The sequence below is a fragment of the Macaca fascicularis genome, chromosome 6 (genome assembly GCF_037993035.2).
Source record: "Macaca fascicularis isolate 582-1 chromosome 6, T2T-MFA8v1.1".
Taxonomy (NCBI): domain Eukaryota; kingdom Metazoa; phylum Chordata; class Mammalia; order Primates; family Cercopithecidae; genus Macaca; species Macaca fascicularis.
In genome coordinates, this window is record NC_088380.1 from 140,813,316 (window position 1) to 140,834,916 (window position 21,601).

The 21,601-nt window shown below is 44.2% G+C and overlaps 1 protein-coding gene across 1 annotated transcript in view; it reads right to left on the reverse strand.

The window, feature by feature from the left end:
* The window catches only part of CDKL3 (cyclin dependent kinase like 3), a 147,544-nt gene that overhangs the window by 53,561 nt on the left and 72,382 nt on the right, over positions 1 to 21,601 (reverse strand).

Consider the following 21,601-nt stretch of genomic DNA (forward strand, 5'->3'; position numbering starts at 1 on the left):
ATTAGCTGGGTATGGTGGCACATGCCTGTAGTCCCAGCTATTCAGGAGACTGAGGCAGGAGAATCACTTGAACCCAATAGGCACAGGTTGCAGTGAGCCGAGATTACACCACTGCACTCCAGCCTGGTGACAGTGAGACTCTGTCTCAAAAAATAAAAATTAAAAAAAAAAAAATGAAAAGAAAAAGAAATTTCTTCCACCAGTTACCTTAAGTCACCTCTCTCAAGTTCAAAGTTCCACAATCTCTAGTGCAGGGGCAAAATGACGCCAGTCTCTTTGCTAAAACACAGCAAGAGTCAGCTTTGCTCCAGTTCCCAGCAAGTTCCTCATCTCTATCTGAGACCACCTCAGTTTGGACTTTATTGTCCATATCATGATCAAGCTTTTGGTCAAAGCCATTCAACAAGTTTCTAGGAAGTTCCAAACTTTCCCACATTTTCCTGTCTTCTTCTGAGCTCTCCAAACTGTTCCAACCTTTGCCTGTCACCCAGTTCCAAAGTTGCTTCCACATTTTTGGGTATCTTTTCAGCAATGCCCCACTCTAGTAGTATCAATTCACTGTATTAGTCTGTCTTCATGCTGCTGATAAAGACATACCTGAGACTGGACAATTTACAAAAGAAAGAGGTTTACTGGACTTACAGTTCCACATGGCTGGGGAGGCTTCACAATCATGGTGGAAGGCAAGGAACAGCAAGTCATATCTTACATGGATGGCAGCAGGCAAAAAGAGAGAGAGCTTGTGCAGGAAAACTCCCCCTTATAAAAACCATCAGATCTCATGAGACTTACTACTATGAGAACAGCACAGGAAAGACCTGCCCCCCATGATTCAATTACCTCCCACCAGGTCCCTCCCACAGCACGTGGGAATTCAAGATGAGATTTGTGTGGGGACACAGCCAAACCATATCAGTAAGGCTGAAGAAACAGCAAAATTATAAAGTGGAAACATTTAGCAAACATATAGAGACTGCAGCTTCAGGTAAATGTCTGTGGAAGAACTACAAATTTTGGAGTAATACGCTCAGAGGTGGTAGCCAAGCTATAAGAGTAACATGCTTCTCTCAAGGAACAGGGAAGAGTGGAGGCCTTAAGAACTGCCAGGGAAACAGGTAGGAAGATAAATTATCAGTAGAACAGAAAAGCACTTAGAATTAAGAAGAAAATGATGATATGTGACAAAAAAGATGGAGCTTTGAGGAGGATAAGATGATTCATAGTGTGAAATGTGACACAAAGATCAGGAAAAATAAGGACTTAAGAAAAGCCACTGAATTTGACAATTAGGTGATAACTAGTGCCCATGAAAAGCAAGTTTTTATTACTCTGGTGAAAACAGAACCCTGACTCAATTATTTAATGGATCAAATTTTAATTTTATTTTTCAAGGGGTGTTAAGCACAGGAGAGTGTTCCCTATCCTTGTGACTATATTCCGTGATCCTTCTTCCAACAGAAAGGTAATGAGTGCCACACACCAGCAACCCACTGAGCAACCAGTTGTATCCCCTTTCACTTATGACAACTTCGCGTGGTCAAAGGACTTAGAGCCAGGACTCCCAATCATCACATGGATGCTACCCAACAGATTTCAAGACCTGGCCAATTGATTGCCAATTCAGCTGCCAGGGCCACTGCCTTTGCCATAACCTACTTGTTTGCATGAGTTTTGGTGGCCACGGAGACCCAAGTAGGAGCAATCCTATCAGCAGAGGCATATTTGTTGAAAGCCAGTGTAACCCTTCACTTGCACAGGCTCCACTCAAAGCCATGGAAACAGCCCTTCCAATTTTGCCTTTGAAATTTTGTGTTTTCTCCTCAAAAAGCGCCCTCATTTAAAAGCAGCAGCTTCCATAAAACCTGTATCTGCCTAAATTAACCAGTAACTCATCTTCTCAACAACTTACCACAGCTATGTTTGTAACTTTACTTTTTTTTTTTTTTTTTTTTGAGATGGCATTTCACTCTTGTTGCCCAGGCTGGAGTACAATGGCGCAATCTTGGCTCACCACAACCTCTGCCTCCTGGGTTCATGATTCTCCTGCCTCAGCCTCCCGAGTAGCTGGGATTACAGGTGTGCGCCACCATGTCCAGCTAATTTTGTATTTTTAGTAGAGATGGGTTTCTCCGTGTTGGTCAGGGTGGTCTCGAACTCCTGACCTCAGGTGATCCGCCCGCCTCGGCCTCCCAAAGTGCTGGGATTACAGGTGTGAGCCACCGAGCCTGGCCTATAACTTTACTTTTATTTATTTATTTTTATTTATTTATTTTTTTTTGAGGCAGTGTCTGGCTCTGTCGCCCAGGCTGGAGTGCAGTGCCCGGATCTCAGCTCACTGCAAGCTCCGCCTCCCGGGTTTACGCCATTCTCCTGCCTCAGCCTCCTGAGTAACTGGAACTACAGGCACCTGCCACCACGCCTGGCTAGCTTTTTGTATTTTTTAGTAGAGACGGGGTTTCACCGTGTTAGCCAGGATGGTCTCGATCTCCTGACCTAGTGATCTGCCCGTCTCGGCCTCCCAAAGTGCTGGGATTACAGGCTTGAGCCACCGCGCCCGGCCTAACTTTACTTTTAAAACTCCACTAACACACAAAGAATCTGAGTAAATCCAATGTAACCCCAAAAGATAAAAGTTGGAAAGTGTTGAGCTAAACTTGCTTTTCTCAGGATGGAAAAGAATTACAGTACTAGTATCTCTGTTGTGACATGGTACAACTCTAACTGGGTCTCCAGAGATTTTCTTCCCAACCACAATAGCGGACACATTATACAGATCTCTTTTAAAACTGTAAATGCCATGTTTTTTCTTGTATTTAATGAAACACTTTATGCATGCAGAACAGATAATTCATGCCAACTCTATGTCTAAAAACATGCTGCCCAGTGCACAGATACCCTAGGAATTTCACAGGCAGTATGCAACAAGAGTAGAGGGTACTTTCAAACCTAATTTATTCCCAAAGGGAATTAAGTCAGGATAAACTCAGATAACTTGCACAACAAAACTTAAAGACCATAATCTTCATTCTTGAAGAGACACACAGACCCAGTGAACTACTAAATTTCATCACTACAAACCCACTGTGTCCTGTGCGTGCTAAACCTTGAGTCCTCACAGTATCTCTAAGATCAGCTATTTTGTCCCCATTATCCAGCTGGGAAAACTGAGGCTGCAAAGCACCAAACAGGCTTCCAATGAAGAGGTGATAAAAGCATCTGCCTTCTAACTCAGGTAACCTGATACTAATCTGGACTCTCATAATATGTGGGTTTAAATAAAAATGGAATGTTTGTTCAATGAGCTTTTTTTTTAAGAACCTCCCTGGCCAATATAGTGAGACCCTGTCTCTACAAAAAATTTAAAAATGAGCCCAGCATGGTGGTGAACACCTGTACTCCCAGCTACTCAGGAGGCTTAGGCAAGAGGATTGCTTGAGCCCAGAGATTTGAGGCTTCAGTGAGCTATGGTCTTGTCACTGTACTTCAGCCTAGACAACAGAGCAAGACCCTGTCTCAAAAAAAAAAAAAAAAAAAAAGGAAAGAAAAAGAAAAGAAAAAAGTCCCCAGGAGTTTCTAGGTACAGTAGTTTCAATAAATATTCTGATACCATCAAATTTTCTATTTGAAGAATAGAGAGAAATTAAAGAAACCAATTTTCCAAACTCAACAACAATCCAAGGAATCTAACAATACTGATGGCAGAATTATTATATAATAAATCCTGTTATTAAAGTAATTTCATGAGGCATCAGATGCTTTTAACATTATAATAATACTGTTCAATGTAATAATTAGTAGCCACAAAGAAATTACTCAGAGATGCCCAAGAGTAAATGTTGCCTGAAATGTGTATGATCTAGGTCTTGGATTTGAAACGTCCTAAGACTTTGGAGCCATTCATCTGAGGAAACCAAATTCCTAGCTTGCACTTTTGTTGCATCTGTCATCTAGGAGATTTAGAGCAAAACACACAGCTGTATTAGCACCCCATCTTCATACATTAGTTCAGTCCAACAGGAGACCAAATGGCTTGTCCTCTGTTAGGGACAGAGGCTGACTCCAGCTCTTTAAAATGCTGGACTGTGGGCTCCCTCTGGAGGAGACTATGATAATCTGACTTCAGAGAGAATTTCAGAATCATCCTTACTCTCTAGAGCAAGAGGGGCATACAGAACATGTAACAGCTACTGGAAACAATCAGTACAAAGTACTGAAAGTGAAATTAATACTAACATGATACAGAGGGCATATTCTACCCCACTGGTAAAATTATCTTATATTTCATTCTTCTTCTTCTTTTTTTTTCTCAAGTGACTTACTATGCGGAGTGCTTAATAAATCCATTCATTCCCTGTAATCCCAGCACTCTGGGAGGCCGAGGTGGGCAGATCATGAGGTTAGGAGATCGAGACCATCCTGGCTAACATGGTGAAACCCCATCTCTACTAAAAAAAAAAACAAAAAAAATTAGCTGGGCGTGATGGCAGGTGCCTGTAGTCCCAGCTACTCAGGAGGTTGAGGCAGGAGAAAGGCGTGAACCTGGGAGGTGGAGCTTACAGTAAGCCCAGATCATGCCACTGCACTCCAGCCTGGGCGACAAAGCAAAACTCCATCTCAAAAAAGAAATTAAATAAATAAATAAATAAATCCATTCATTTGTCACAAAGCGAATGTTATTGTGTGCCAATATATGTTATGCATTGTTCTAAGCATGGAGAATATAGCAGTGAACAAGATGTTAAAACCTTGCCTTGGCCAAGCACGGTGGCTCACGGCTGTAATCCGCACTTTGGGAGGCTGAGGTGGGTGAATCACAAGGTCAAGAGATCAAGACCCTCCTAGCCGACATGGTGAAACCGCGTCTCCACTAAAAATACAAAAATTATCTGGGCGTAGTGGCGAGCGCCTGTAATCCCAGCTACTCAGGAGGCTGAGGCAGGAGAATCGCTTGAACCCAGGAGGTGGAGATTGTAGTGAGCCGAGATTGCGCCACTGTACTCCAGCCTGGCGACAGAGCAAGACTCCGTCTTAAAAAAAAAAAAAAAAAAAAAAAACCAGAAACAAAAACAAAAAACCTTACCTTCGGGAGTCATTTTAGTGGAGGGACACAATTGATAAGAAAGATTCAAAAGTAACACAGAGAAATGCTATCTGAAACAACAACAACAACAACAACAAAAAACAAAAAGGGAAGAGAAATGGGGAGAGTTATGATTTTAAGCAAGGTGGTAGGGGAGGCTTTGTACATGAATAAAGAACATTAAAGAGTTTGTCTTGGCCAGGCGCGGTGGCTCACACCTATAATCCCAGCACTTTGGGAGGCTGAGGTGGGTGGATCATGAGGTCAAGAGATTGAGACCAGCCTGGCCAACATGGTGAAACCCTGTCTCTGGCAGCACGTGACTGTAATTCCAGCTACTCAGGAGGCTGAGGTAGGAGAATCGCTTGAACCAGGGAGTCGGGAAGTTGCAGTGAGCCGAGATTGTGCCACTGTACTACAGCCTGGTGACAGAATGAGACTCTATCTCAAAAAAAAAAAATAAAGAAAAGAGTTTGTCTTGAACTGGAAGGAGGTGATAGGGAGGAAAATGACAAACGGTGTCAAAGAAGGGGAGAGGCATACTGTGTAGGGCTGTGTAAGTTATTGTGATGTCTGTGGCTTTTACTCTGAGTAAAGTGGGAAGCCATGAGGGTTTGGGGCAGAGCAATGACATCATCTGATTTAAGATTTTTTAAAAATTTTTTTGTAGAAATGGGGTCTTGCTATATTGCCCAGGCTGATCTCAAACTCCTGGCCTCAAGGGATCCTCTCATCTCAGGCTCCCAAAGCGTTGGGATTATACGTGTGAGCCACCACACACAATCTGATTTAAGTTTTATTAAGAACACCTAGGCAGTGCATTGAAACTGAAGAAACTGAAGAACAAGAAACTGAAGGCTGAACAGAGGTGAAGGCAGGAGATCAGTTAGGAGACTTCTACAAAATCCAGACGAGAGATGTTGTGAATAGCAGTGAAGGGGTATAAGGTGGCAGATCCTGGAAATATTTTGAAAACAGAGCTGAAAGGATAATGTAGGGTATAAGAAAAAGAGAGGAGTTGAGCATTACTCCAAGATTTTTCTCCTGAGCAATTGGAAGAATGGAGTTGCCCTTAACTAACATGCAGAAAACACTCAAGGAAGCATATGGGGAGTGGGGAAGAGATCAGGACTTTAATTTTGGACATGTTAAGCTTGAGATACCTAGTATATATTTTAATATAGCTGTTGAATGGGCAATTGGAAATCTGAGTTTGGAGTTTGCGGGTGAAGTCCAGGCTGGAAAAAGAGATTTGAGAATCATCAGCATATAAATGGTATTCAAGGTTATGAGTCTGGATAAAATCACCCAGGGAATGTAGACAAAAAAGAGAAGAGGTTTAAGAAGTGAACCCAAATGTGTGAACTACAAAAACATTATCTCTTGCTTTCCCATTATTTACAGGTTCATCAAACTATTATTAAGAGAAACTAACCAGGCCGGGCACGGTGGCTCACACCTGTAATCCCAGCACTTTGGGAGGCTGAGGCAAGCAGATCACCTGAGGTCAGGAGTTTGAGACCATCTTGGCCAACATGGTGAAACTCCGCCTCTACTAAAAATACAAAAATTAGCCGGGCATGGTGGCATACACCTGTAATCCCAGCACTTTGGGAGGTTGAGGCAAGCGGATCACCTGAGGTCAGGAGTTTGAGACCATCCTGGCCAACATGGTGAAACTCCGCCTCTACTAAAAATACAAAAATTAGCCGGGCATGGTGGCATACACCTGTAATCCCAGCTACTTGGGAGACTGGAGAATCACATGAACCTGGGAGGCAGAGGTTGCAGTGAGCCGAGATCATGCCATTGCACTCTAGCCTAGGTGACAGAGCAAGACTTCGTCTCAAAAAAAAAAAAAAAAAAAAAAAAGACTAACCAGATAAAATGACAAAATCATAGTGATTATTATATACTGTTTCTCTGGATGACTATAAATCAACTACTGGCATTCTTTCTAGGTTTCCAGGTTTCAAAATTAAGATAAACAAATTTGTTATTTTTTTGCGTGACATTTTTATGAAGGTTGCTAGGTTTGTCTGCCTTCTGAGAGATTTTCAAATAATAATTCAAAACTAATCAATAACACCTAATGATTTCTTAGCAATCCTACAGTAAATGACAATATATTGGACCAGTTTGAATAGAACACAGCTTGAAGAGCTCTTTAACTATGTTTTCCTCTCTCTTTAGTTTGGTTTTTAATCCACCTATCGTAAGTGCATTCTTCTGGTTATCTAACCTCAGGATTACTTTTTCAGAAAAGAAGAAAAATCATCATAATCATCTGCCTCTAGACAGCCATCAGTCATCAACTTTCCCTAACCCTGCAGAAAGAGCAGGTGGGCAGTTAGGAGGTTAGTGAGATAGCAGGATATTTGATTTCTTTCTATACTTTTGCCTTTATTAAAAATCAAAGAAGGCTTTCTTGCTGTCTTTTATCATCTTATAATTTATGGCTCCCATATCACCTAAGATTTCTCAATTGCTTCCCTATGCAATACTGCTAATTGTTTTAGTATCCTGGTCCAATTTCCATTTAGAGCCCTTTAATTTACACTTTCTGAATGTAGCCAACTTTTCTTCTTCTTGGCATTCCTATGTCCTAGTATAGTTGTTCCTATGTATATACAAGCATGTGTTTTAAAAGCCATGACTTTCTTGACCAGGCGTGGTGGCTCATGCCTGTAATCCCAGCATTTTGGGAGGCCGAGGCGGGCAGATCACCTGAGGTCAGGAGTTTGAGACCAACCTAACCAACATAGCAAAACCCTGTCTCTACTAAAAAATATTAAAAATTAGCCAAGCATGGTGGTGCATGCCTATAATCCTAGCTACTCGGGAGGCTGAGGCAGGAGAATCACTTGAACTCGGGAAGCGGGGGTTGCGGTGAGCCAAGATCTTGTCACTGCACGTGAACCTGGTGACAGAGCGAGACTCTGTCTCAAAAAAAAATAAAAATAAAAATAAAAGCTCTACTTTCTTAACTTTGAATTTGAGGAAAATGTTGACTCTGCAACAGTCTACCATACTTGTGGCCTTAGTAGACACTGAAACTACACTTTAAACTATTTTTACTCAGACTCTGGAAATCAGTCTTAGGGAGAATAGATGAAAAGTCTACAAGCTTGGAATATAAATAATAAACACAGAAATCAAGACTATATCTTTTTTCAAATACTCTGAGACCTATCTTAATGTCATCATGTTCTAGCCAAATGGATCATTTCCTTTTTCTTTTTTTTCTTTCTTTCTCCTTCCTTCCTTCCTTCCTTCCTTCCTTCCTTCCTTCCTTCCTTCCCTTCCTTCCTTTATTTTCTTCTTCTTCTCTTCTTCTTCTTTCAAGATACAGGGTCTCACTATGCTGCCTAGTAGGGCCTCAAACTCCTGGGTTCAAACAATCCTCTCACCTCACATTTTTCATTTGTTGTTGCTATTCTTCTTCCCTCCCTCCCTTCCTCCCTTCCTTCATTCTCCTCCTTCTCTTGCTCCTTTTTTAAGTGATAGGGTCTTGCTACATTGCCCCGGCCAACCTCAAATTCCTGGGCACAAGTGTTCTTCCCACCTCAGCCTCCCAAGTAGCTGGGACTACAGGTGCACACCACTGTACCTGGCCTTTTTATTTTTATGTAAGCAACTCATTACTTTAACCATTTGCTTTTAAAAAGTGCTTTGTAAAAAAAGATTTACAAGATAGAATCATATGTGGAAAATGAAAACAGACCAGAAATGAGACATAAACACACCTGCCAGACCAACACCTTTTGACAGGTATTATTAGCCAATAAAATATCCACCCTACCAAGTACATTCATTGCTGACGTTTTATTATATTACTGGCAAAAAGTTCAAATGTCATCAGCAATTATGTAATAATTGATCATTACAATAATCAAAATAAGTACAAAAAATGTATGAGCAGGCTCCTACTTATAGAAAAAGGGGACAACTTTCTGTCTCCATATCCACACCCTTAGGTATGGTCTTCAACTAAAACATCAGACAATACAATCAAGGTCAATTTACATAAAAAGAGCTATAACCTTTGGCAATTACTCTAAAAGTACTTTAAAATTTTTAAGATAAATGTCATTGTGTTAGTCAATAGATCTCCATTATTCACAATAGTGACAAGATCTTCTTTAAGAACTCCATTTTTTTTTTTTTTTTTTTTTTTTTTTTTTTGAGATGGAGTTTTGCTCTTGTGGCCCAGGCTGGAGTACAATGGTGTGACCTTGGCTCACTGCAACCTCTGCCTCCTGGGTTCAAGCGATTCTCCTGTCTCAGCCTCCCGAATAGCTGGGATTATAGGCACCCACCACCACACCCGGCTAATTTTTTTGTGTTTTTAGTAGAGATGGGGTTTCACCATGTTGGCCAGGCTGGTCTTGAACCCCTGACCTCAGGTGATCCACCCCCCTCAGCCTCCCAAAGTGCTGGGATTACAGGCATGAGCCACTGAGCCCAGCCTCATTAAGAACTCTTTAACTGAACTTCTAGTTATAGCCATGTTGGAGTAACAGGTATCGGCTTTACCTTTAGTAATAATAAAACTGTACAAAATATATAAAACAACTGTTTTCAGGCATGTGATAACAGGTAATGGTCAATTTTATCAGAAATATTATAGCTCTAAATATATATGCAGTTAATAATAGAGCTTCAAAATACATAAAGCAACTGATGAAAAGAGCAACAGACAAATCCACGATTATAATTGAGGATTTCAACAGCCTTCCCTCAGTAATTAATTCAAAAAGTAAACTGAAAATCAGTAAAGATATGAGACTTAAATGCACCATCAACCAACTTGACCTAATTGACATTTATGGAACGCTACACCCATTTTCAGCAGAATACACATTCTTCTCAAGTACAAATATTCACTAAGATAGACCATGTGCTAGGATATTAAACAAGAATCAATGGATTTACAAGGATTAAAATAATATAGAGTATATTCTCTGACCACATTGAAACTGAATTAAAATCAGTAACAGAAAGATATTTGGAACACCTCCAAATAGATGGTAATTAAAAACAGATTTCTAAATAAATGGACCAAAGAGAAAACAAAAAAGGAAGTTGGGAAATATTTTCACTGATGATAGGATAATAACATTTAAATTTGTGGGAAGCAGCTATAAAAGGAAATTTAAAATTTTGAATGCTCACATTAGAAAAGAAAGGTCTCAAATCAATGACCTCAGTCTCCACCTTCAGAAGCTAGAAAAAGAAGAGCAAGTTAAACCCAAAATGAATAGAAAGAAGAAACAATAAATATAAAAACATAACTCAATATAATAGAAAACAAACAATAGAAATAATAAAAAGTAGTTCTTTGAAAAGATTAGCAAAGTTGATAAACCTCTGAAAGGAATGAGGCACATCCCCCATATATCTCCCAACTTCCTGAGCCCAGCACAAATACATTCCTCCATATTTCTCTCAAACTTCAGAAAAACACCACCTAGGAAATCCCCGATAAGGACACAGCGGGAACCAATAAAAAATGCTAAATGTGCTGTAACCGAGAGAATTACCTTGTTCCCCTGTAACTTTACATATCCTGTTTACATCAGGCTATAAAAAGCAAGCACTCGCATTGTTCGAGGCCCTCTTGTATGCTGTGGAATGGAGGGACCAAGTTCGAACTTGCAGTAAAGATCCTTGCCGCTTGGCTTTGACTCTGGACTCTGGTGGTCTTCTTTGGGGAACAAACGGTCTGGGCATAACATCTGGGGGGCTTGTCCGGGATTCCCCAAGCCCACCAGACCCCTGGTCAACGGATCTACTAAGATCGATCTACTGATAGGTGAGCTGGCTCGTCTCCGTTTGTCTGTCTGTGTCTGTTCTGAATCTGAATCTGTGACTCGCGAGGTCTGAAACTGGAGCTGGCGCAGTCCTGGCGGACGTGCTATAGGACAACCAGCGGAGACCCGTGGGAGACGTCCCCTGGCTCTCGTCTGATCTAGATTGCGATCCGAGCTGCCGGAGCGCAATCGTGATCCGAGCGGCTAACTCTGACCCAGGCTTCCGGTGTGCGCTTGCGATCCAAGCTGCCAGAGCGCGATCGCAATCCGAGCGGCTAACTCTGACCCGGGCTTCCGGTGCGCGCTTGCGATCCGAGCTGCCGGAGTGCGATCCGAGCGGCTAACTCTGACCCGGGCTTCCGGTGCACACTTGCGATCCGAGCTGCCGGAGCGCGATTGCGATCCAGGCGGCTAACTCTGACCCGGGCTTCCGGTGCGCGCTTGCAATCTGAACTGCCCCGGTTTGGCGGGCAGCAGCTATCTCTGATCTGGGCTGCCCGAGCGCGATCACGATCCAGGCAGCTAACTCTGACCCGGGCTTCCGGTGCGCGCTTGCAATCTGAACTGCCCCGGTTTGGCGGGCAGCAGCTATCTCTGATCTGGGCTGCCCGAGCGCGATCGTGATCCAGGCAGCCAACTCTGACCAGGGCTGCCAAAGTGCGCCTGTGACTAGATATCATTAATAAGTCAGATCAGATTTCCTTTACAGGGATTCTAACCCACATTCCTTTACAGGAAGAGACTACAAATTATTACAGGATGGGTAATACCCAGAGCACTCCTCTATCTCTCCTTACAAGTAATTTCAAAGAAGTTAGAGCAAGGGGCCATGATCTTAGTTTGGGAATCAGGAGGGGAAAGCTCATTACCCTATGCCGCTCCAAATGGCCTGCTTTTGATGTGGGGTGGCCACCCGAAGGGACATTCCAACTTGCTGTCATCACTAGAGTAAAGTCCAAGATTTTCCTACCTGGGCCTGCGGGCCACTTAGATCAAATCCCATATATCCTCATATGGCAGGACCTTGTTGAGAACCCGCCTCCTTAGCTGTCCCCTTTCCAATAAGCCCCTGAACCCTGTAAGGCACTGGTTGCTCGACCACTAAAATCCAAGCAACCAACTGCCCCCCCCATCCTGTTCTACCTGATAGCGGGGACCCACTGTTCACAGAACCCCCTCCGTACCCCTCCGGGCCCCAGGCCCCAGGCCCCCGGGCTGAGCCGGGGGGAAGAGCAGGCGGATGGGAGGCGGCCGGCACACAGGGACCCGCTGAGAGTGAAAGTAACTTTGAAGGGCCGGCAGGGCGGACGTGAGGGCGCACTTCACGGGCTAGCCCCCCCCCAGCCGCCTGACTCCACAGTGGCTCTACCCCTTCGGGAAATAGGACCCCCAGATGACACGGGAATCCCCAGGCTCCAGTACTGGCCATTCTCTACCAGTGATCTGTATAACTGGAAGACCCAGAGTGCTCAGTTTTCAGACAGCCCCAAAGATTTAATGGCTTTACTGGATAGTGTCATGTTCACCCACCAGCCCATTTGGGATGATTGTCAGCAGCTCCTCCGAATCTTGTTCACAACGGAAGAGCGAGAAAGAATACAGGTAGAAGCTAGAAAGCTGGTCCCGGGGGACGACGGTCAACCAACTGCCAACCCCGACCTCATAAATGCGACTTTTCCTCTGACCAGGCCGGCATGGGACTACAACACGGCAGAAGGTAGGGGACGGCTACACCTTTATCGCCAGACTCTAATGGCGGGTCTCTGGGCAGCTGCTCGCAAGCCCACTAATTTGGCTAAAGTATACTCTGTTCTGTAGGGAAAGACAGAGAGCCCAGCTACCTACTTAGAAAGGTTAATGGAAGCTTTTAGACAGTACACTCCCATAGACCCAGAGGCTCCAGGAAGTCAGGCAGCTGTTGTAATGTCTTTCGGAAATCAGGCAGCCCCAGACATTAAAAGGAAACTCCAGAAATTAGAAGACTTAGAGGATTGTGGACATACACCCAACTGTGCCAAACCCGTATACCCTCCTGAGTACCCCAAACCCTAAACATCAATGGTACACTGTTTTAGATTTGAAAGATGCTTTCTTCAGTTTGCCTTTAGCCCCTCAGAGCCAAAAGCTCTTCGCCTTCGAGTGGAATGACCCTGGAAGGGGCATAAGTGGCCAACTGACATGGACCAGGTTGCCGCAGGGATTCAAAAACTCTCTTACCCTGTTCGATGAGGCCCTCCATGAAGACCTGGGTGAGTACCGACGTAAACACCCTGAGGTAACTTTACTACAAAATGTTGATGACCTCCTGATTGCTGCTGAGACCCAAGAAGCTTGTATTCAAGGGACCAAGAGTCTCTTACAAGCTCCGGGAAATCTAGGCTACCGAGCCTCGGCAAAGAAAGCTCAAATCTGTAAGCCAGAAGTAACATATCTGGGGTACCTGCTAAAAAGAGGGCAACGCTGGTTAACAGACGCCCGGAAGCAGACTGTTCTGCAGATTCCCAGGCCACAATCCACCCGACAAGTGAGGAAATTCCTGGGGTCGGCGGGATTTTATAGACTATGGGTACCTGGGTTCGCAGAACTGGCTAAACCCTTGTATCAGGCAACACGGGGGCAGCAGCCATTTAATTGGACAGACGAAGCCGAGTCGGCTTTCCAACAGATCAAAACCGCCCTACTCTCTGCGCCTGCACTGGGACTACCTGATGTCACCAAGCCCTTCCACTTATACATGGACGAGAGTAAAGGTGTCGCCAAGGCGGTAATAACTCAGAATTTAGTCCCCTGGCGGAGGCCAGTTGCCTACCTGTCAAAGAAGTTAGACCCAGTGGCTGCCGGGTGGCCCCCTTGTCTCCGAATGATTGCGGCCACGGCTCTGATGGTACAAGATGCTGATAAACTTGTCATGGGTCAAGAATTGAGGGTCGTTACCCCACATGCCATCGAAGGTGTACTCAAACAGCCACCTAATCGATGGATAAGTAATGCCCGGCTCACCCACTACCAAGGATTACTACTAAATCCTATCAGGATAACCTTCCTGCCCCCAACAACCTTAAACCCTGCCTCACTGCTGCCCAACCTGGACCTGGACACGCCGCTCCATGATTGCACCAAGATACTAGCTCAGGTGCACGGAGTTGGAGAGGACCTGCAGGACCGCCCACTCCCTGACGCTAACCTCGTCTGGTTCACTGATGGGAGCAGCTTCATGCATCAAGGCCAGAGGTACGCTGGAGCAGCAGTGACTTCAGAGACTGAGGTAATCTGGGCGGGACCCCTGCCCCCGGGGACATTGGCCCAGAAGGCCGAACTGATAGCACTCACCCAAGTTCTTACCTTAGGGGCAGGGAAGAAGCCGACAGTATATACAGACAGCCGATATGCTTTTGCTATGGCGCACATACACGGGGCCATCTACAGGGAGCAAGGGTTACTAACGGCTGAAGGAAAAGAGATAAAAAAACAAGCAGGAGATCCTAGCCCTGTTAACAGCGCTATGGAAGCCAGAAAAGTCAGCCATTGTGCATTGCCCAGGGCATCAGAAATCAACCACTCCAACTGCTCAAGGCAACTTTCTGGCAGACCAAGCTGCAAGAAATGTGGCAAAGGCTCCCAGCCAACTCCTTGCACTCCAGCTCCCTGACCCGGGCCCCCGGGACTTGCCACATTTCCCTGATTATTCAGAACAAGATCTCCAGTGGATTGACAAGCTTCCCCTGAAACAGATCCAGAATAGGTGGTGGACTGATACTAATGATCAAACCATCCTACCAGAAAAATTAGGACAACAAGTGTTAGAACACATCCACCGAACCACCCACCTGGGTGCTCGGCGGATGATAGACCTGATCAGACGCTCTAAGCTCAAATTCAGACATACAGCCGAGATGGCCAGCAGCATCGTGGCAAGTTGCAAAGTCTGCCAGCTTAGCAACGCCTACCCCCAATCCCAGACTGCAGCGGGAACAAGGCTCAGGGGAACCAGGCCCGGTATCTACTGGGAAGTAGATTTTACTGAAATAAAGCCAGGAAAGTACGGGTATCGGTACTTACTTGTCTTTGTAGATACTTTTTCAGGGTGGACTGAAGCATTTCCAACCAAAAGAGAAACTGCTCAGGTTGTAGCAAAGAAAATTCTGGAAGATATCCTCCCCAGGTATGGCTTCCCCGTCCAGATAGGGTCAGATAATGGGCCGGCCTTCGTCGCTAAGGTAAGTCAGGATTTGGCTTCCATCCTTGGGGCAAATTGGAAACTACATTGCGCTTACAGGCCCCAGAGTTCAGGACAGGTAGAGAGGATGAATCGGACCTTAAAAGAGACCTTAACTAAATTGACTATGGAGACTGGCGCTAATTGGGTGGTCCTTCTCCCCTATGCTCTGTTCCGGGCCCGTAATACCCCTTACAGACTGGGCCTTACCCCTTATGAAATCATGTATGGCAGACCCCCACCCCTGGTTCCCAGTCTAAAAGATGATCTGCTCAAATCTGAAACAGAAAATGTCTCTGAACTCTTATTTTCCCTACAAGCCTTGCAGAAAATTCATCAAGAAATCTGGCCCAAGCTGAAGGAACTATATGAGACCGGTCCCCCACCGACACCCCATCTGTACCAGCCGGGAGACTAGGTCCTGGTTAAGCGACACCGACAAGAGACCCTGAAAGGGACCACTCCAGGTACTCCTGACCACACCCACCGCCCTGAAGGTAAAAGGCATCACGTCGTGGATCCACTACACCCATGTCAAGCCAGTGGACCCAACCTCTGACCTTCTAGGACCAATCACGGCAGCGGCTGAAGCACCGGCCACGTGGACTGTGGACAGAGCTAAGAACAACCCCTTAAAACTCACCCTGCGCCGGCAATATAGCTCACTGCAAACATGCAGTTAGGTAGTCTAGCCCTAACGTTAGCCGCCCTAGTGGCCACTGGGGAAAACACCAAACCAGCACCTAAACCCCAGTCAGGAGAAGTTTCCCTACTGTTTCTCAGGAACCGATTCCAGCCTCTGCAGCATCACTGCAGTGCCCCCTAATATCACCCTAAGGGCTCCGCCGGGCATATTCTTCTGGTGTAATGGGACATTATCTAAGGACCTATCTAGTCCCTCTGTTACCAACCTACTGTGTCTTCCTGTCCCATTAGTTCCCCGGTTGACTCTACTAACTGCTGGCGAGTTCCTAGGGTACACCGGTAACTGGACTAGTACTGCTATTCACCCAGTCCCTAGACCGAGACCTGCACGAGCCATATTTCTCCCCCTCATTGCAGGAATCTCCCTCACCGCATCCCTCATTGCGGCCGGGATGGCAGGGGGAGCCCTAGGTCACACCCTCATAGAAAGCAACAAGTTGTACCAACAATTTGCCGTTGCTATGAAGGAATCAGCTGAGTCCCTTGCCTCCCTTCAGCGGCAGCTCACGTCCCTAGCCCAGGTAACCTTGCAGAACCGGAGGGCCCTAGACCTACTCACTGCTGAAAAAGGTGGTACATGTATGTTTCTGAAAGAGGACTGTTGTTTCTACATAAATAAATCAGGGCTTGTAGAAGACCGGGTCCAACAGTTACGCAAGTTAAGCACTGAAGTAAAAACATGGCAGTTTGCTTCAGCTGCAGACCAACAGTGGAATTCCTCTATGTTTTCTCTGTTAGCCCCCTTCCTTGGACCCCTGCTAAGTCTACTATTTCTGCTAACCGTAGGACCTTGTGTTGTTAACAGAATTTTGCAGTCTGTCAGAGAAAGGTTTAACACCGTTCAGCTCATGGTCCTCAGAACCCAATACCAACCTGTAAACGCTGAAACAGAGTCAGACTTATAAGACCCAAGACTGGCTCTAGAGTTACCTGAAAAGAAGGGGGGAATGAAAGGAATGAGGCACATCCCCCATATATCTCCCAACTTCCTGAGCCCAGCACAAACACATTCCTCCATATTTCTCTCAAACTTCAGAAAAACACCACCTAGGAAATCCCCGATAAGGACACAGCGGGAACCAATAAAAAATGCTAAATGTGCTGTAACCGAGAGAATTACCTTGTTCCCCTGTAACTTTACATATCCTGTTTACATCGGGCTATAAAAAGCAAGCACTTGCATTGTTCGAGGCCCTTTTGTATGCTGTGGAATGGAGGGACCAAGTTCGAACTTGCAGTAAAGATCCTTGCCGCTTGGCTTTGACTCTGGACTCTGGTGGTCTTCTTTGGGGAACAAACAGTCTGGGCATAACACCTCTATCCAGACTTACCAATAAAAAAAGGAAGAGAGAAAACACAAATTATCAATAACAGGAATATCAATAAAGGGAACATCACCATAGATCCCACCAACTTAAAAATGATAACAAAGGAAAATATTAAACAATTTTATGCCAATACAATCAGCAACTTAGTTGGGATGAATGAATTCCTTGAAAGAGGCAAACAAACTGATACAAGGAGGAAAAGAAAATCTGAATATCTCTATTAAATAAATGTAAGAAAATTAAGTTTGTATATTAAGATCCTTTCACAATGAAAACTCCAGGCCCTGTTGGCCTCACTGCCAATTTCTAACAAACATTTAAGGAGGAAATAAAACCAATCCTTCACAAATTCAGGAAACGGGGGAGTCCTGGGGGATGGGAGAATACTTCCCAACTCATTTTATGAAGAAACATTAACAAAGATAACAAAACTAGACAAGGATAATACAAGACAAAAATGAACCAAAATCCTTCATTAAAATATTAACCACTCCAGTGCTTTGGAAGGCCGAAGTGGAAGGATCACTTGAGGCCAGGAGTTCAAGACCAGCCTGGGCAACAAAGCAAGACCCCAACTCTACAAAAATAAAATTTAAATATTAGCTGGATATGGCAGTGTAAACCTGTAGTCCTAGCTACTTGGGAGGCTGAGTTAGGAGGACTGCTGGAGCCCAAGAGTTCAAGGCTGCAGTGAGCTATGATTGTGCCACTGCACTCCAACCTGGGCAACAGAGTAAGAACTTGTCTCTACAAAAAAAAAATTTAAAAATAAAATAGGCCAGATACAGTGGTTCATGCCTGTAATCCCAACCCTTTGGCTTAAGCAGAAGGACAGCTTAAGGCCAGGAGTTTAAGACCAGCTTGGACAACAAAGCAAGACTCCATCTCAACAAAAATAAGAAAATGAAAATTGCTGGGCATGGGGCAAATGGCTGCAGTGACCGCTTGGGAGACTGAGGTGGGAGGATTGCTTGAGCCCAGGAGTTCAAGATCACAGTGAGCTATGATCACATGGCTGCACTCTGGCCTGGGCCACAGAGTAAGAATCTGTCTCAAAAAAAAAAAAAAAGAAAGAAAATATTTATCAATTGAATCCAATAATACATAAAAAGAATCAAATGGATTTTATTATTATTATTATTATTATTTTTTTTTTTTTGAGACGGAGTCTTGCTCTGTCGCCCAGGCTGGAGTGCAGTGGCCGGATCTCAGCTCACTGCAAGCTCCGCCTCCCGGGTTTACGCCATTCTCCTGCCTCAGCCTCCCGAGTAGCTGGGACTACAGGCATCCGCCACCTCGCCCGGCTATATTTTTGTATTTTTTAGTAGAGATGGGGTTTCACCAGGTTAGCCAGGATGGTCTCGATCTCCTGACCTCGTGATCCGCCCGTCTCGGTCTCCCAAAGTGCTGGGATTACAGGCTTGAGCCACCGTGCCCGGCCTCAAATGGATTTTAATCCCAGGAATGTAGGGTTGGTTTAACATTCAAATGTCAATTAATATAATTCATATTAACAAAAAGAAGGAAGGAAAATCATAAGACCATCTCAATAGATGAAGAAAGGGCATTTGACAAAATTCAACACCCATTCATGGTAAAGACTCAGGAAATTAGAACAGAGGGAACCTCCCTCAATCTAATAAAGGTAATCTACATAAGACCTATAGCTAGCATCATACTTAGTGGAATAAAAATGCTTTCCCTCTGCTACAGGAAAAAAAAGCAAATGTCCACTGTCATGAGTTCTGCTCAACATTGTATCACAAATACCAGCCAGTGCAATAAGGCAAGAAAAAGTAATAAAGGCATAACACTGGAAAAGAAGAAGTGAAACTATTATTATTTGTAGATGTCATGATTGCCTATATAGCGAGGCATCCTACATGGGCCAATTTATATAGGAAATCCTAAAAATAAACAAAGAAGATAAAGGAGAAGAAGAAAGGAAGGTAGGAAGGAAGGAAGGGAGGGAGTCAGGAGAGAAAGAAGGAAAACCAGAAACTTACCAGAACTAATAAGTGAATTTAGCAAGGTCTCAGGATACAAGATCAACATAGAAAAACAAATTGTACTTCCGTATATTAGCAACAAACAACTGGAAGATGAGATTTTAAAAAGCAATACCATTTACAGCAGCATCAAAAAACAAAATATATAAAAATAAATTTAACCAATGATGTATCGGATTGCTACAGAAAACTACAAAATATTGTGGAGGAAAATTAAAGAAGATCTAAATAAAGAGTTTGTATCATGCTCGTGAATTGGAAGACTTGATTTTTTTTTTTCTTTTTTTTTTTTTTTGAGATGGGGTCTGTCTGTTGCCTAGGCTGGAGCAAAGTGGCTCTATCTTGGTTCACTGCAACCTCCACCTCCCAGGTTCAAGCAATTATCCTGCCTCAGCCTTCCAAGTAGCTGGGATTACAGGTGCCTGCCACCACACAGAGCTAATTTTTTTAATTTTTAGTACAGACAGGGTTTTACCATGTTGGCCAGGCTGCCTTCAACTCCTGACCTCAAGTAGTCTGCCTGCCTCAGCCTCCAGAAATGCTAGGATTACAGGTGCGAGCCACCAAGCCCAGCCTTGATATTGTTAAGATATCCATTCTCAAATTGATGTACAGATTTAACACAATCCCATCAAAATTCCAGTAGGCATTTTTGTAGAAATTGACTCCTGAAAATGGACAATCTTTGATATTGGTGTAAGGATCAATAAATATATACATAAAACAGGCAATCTGTTTTATGATTTATACCTGTTGAACCTACCACAGGAATAACTCTTAATTACCCTAGAGGAGCAATTACTTTTGCACCAACCCAATAGTTGCTGAGGCCACCAGGGAGTCTGTTAGAAAGGTATATTATGTATAATGACCTCAGCTAGCAATTCTAATTAAGCTTTTTCGAGATTAACAGAGATCACAATATTATAATAAATTATGTTTTCCTTTGTTTTTCAGGTTTCTTTAGTAAATATAAAATTTGGTAGAGTCCTGGTAAAAGACTAGGTAATCCAATTTAATTATTTTTTGAAGAACAGGAAAATTCAGAATTTTAGTAGTGCTGGGTTGTACATTGTATACTTCATGAAACAGAACAAGTCTGTACCACACAGAAGGCATCATCAGGTGGAACTAGGAAACTGGAAGAGTGCTGACAATTTTTTATTTTTTATTTTTTTAGACGGAGTCTTGCTCTGTTGCCCAGGCTGGAGTGCAATAGTGGCATAATCTCAGCTCACTGCAACCTCCACCTCCCGGGTTCACGCCATTCTTTTGCCTCAGCCTCCCGAGTAGCTGGGACAACAGGCGCCCACCACCACGCCCGCTAATTTTTTGTATTTTTTAGTAGAGACGGGGTTTCACCATGTTAGCCAGGATGGTCTCGATCTCCTGACCTCGTGATCTGCCTGCCTCGGCCTCCCAAAGCGCTGGGATTACAGGCGTGAGCCACCATGCCCAGCTGAGTGCTGACAATTATTTAACAGAATATGTCATCCAAAAGACCACCAAGATGGCTAAATAGTAGAAAAAGGGAGTTTTATTGGTGATATCAGTTTGCAAACCAGGAAGAGACAATCTCCAGCATGGACTGAAGGTGTTTTCTCTTCAAAGAGGAAAAGAGCAGGCTGGGTTTTGTGCCTCACAGGGCCTGTACAACACAAGACAGTCATACATATTCAGCAGGTTTGCGGGGAAAGTTATACATATTTATGAGAAGAACAGAGCACATGTGCAATGGACAAACACATATAAATGTAATATATATCCCATGTTCACTTTGGAATGGGACTTTAAGCATTAAGATGAGGTAGAATTGCTGGGTGCGGTGGCTCAAGCCTGTAATCCCAGCACTTTGGGAGGCCGAGACAGGCGGATCACGAGGTCAGGAGATCGAGACCATCCTGGCTAACCTGGTGAAATCCCGTCTCTACTAAAAAATACAAAAATATAGCCGGGCGAGGTGGCAGACACCTGTAGTCCCAGCTACTCGGGAGGCTGAGGCAGGAGAATGGCATAAACCCGGGAGGCGGAGCTTGCAGTGAGCTGAGATCCGGCCACTGCACTCCAGCCTGGGCGACAGAGTGAGACTCTGTCTCAAAAAAAAAAAAAAAAAAAAAGATGAGGTAGAATTTGTCTCTTTACATCAAAAGGTGAACTATAAGACATAAAGACAGTTCGTGCAGTCTCTATAAACTGGCTGAAACTTACTTAAGGTCTATAGTTGCTTATCAGGAAAGAATGTTTGTGTCCAGGCATGCTGGCTTATGCCTGTAATCCCAACACTTTGGGAGGCCAAGGTGAGAGGATTGCTTGAGGTCAGGAGTTCAGGACCAGCCTGGGCAGCAGAACAAGACCCTGTCTCTACACACACACACACACACACACACACACACACACACACACACACACGGATCTCTATCCAATCAGAGGTGTAGCAGTCTAGGTTGTAA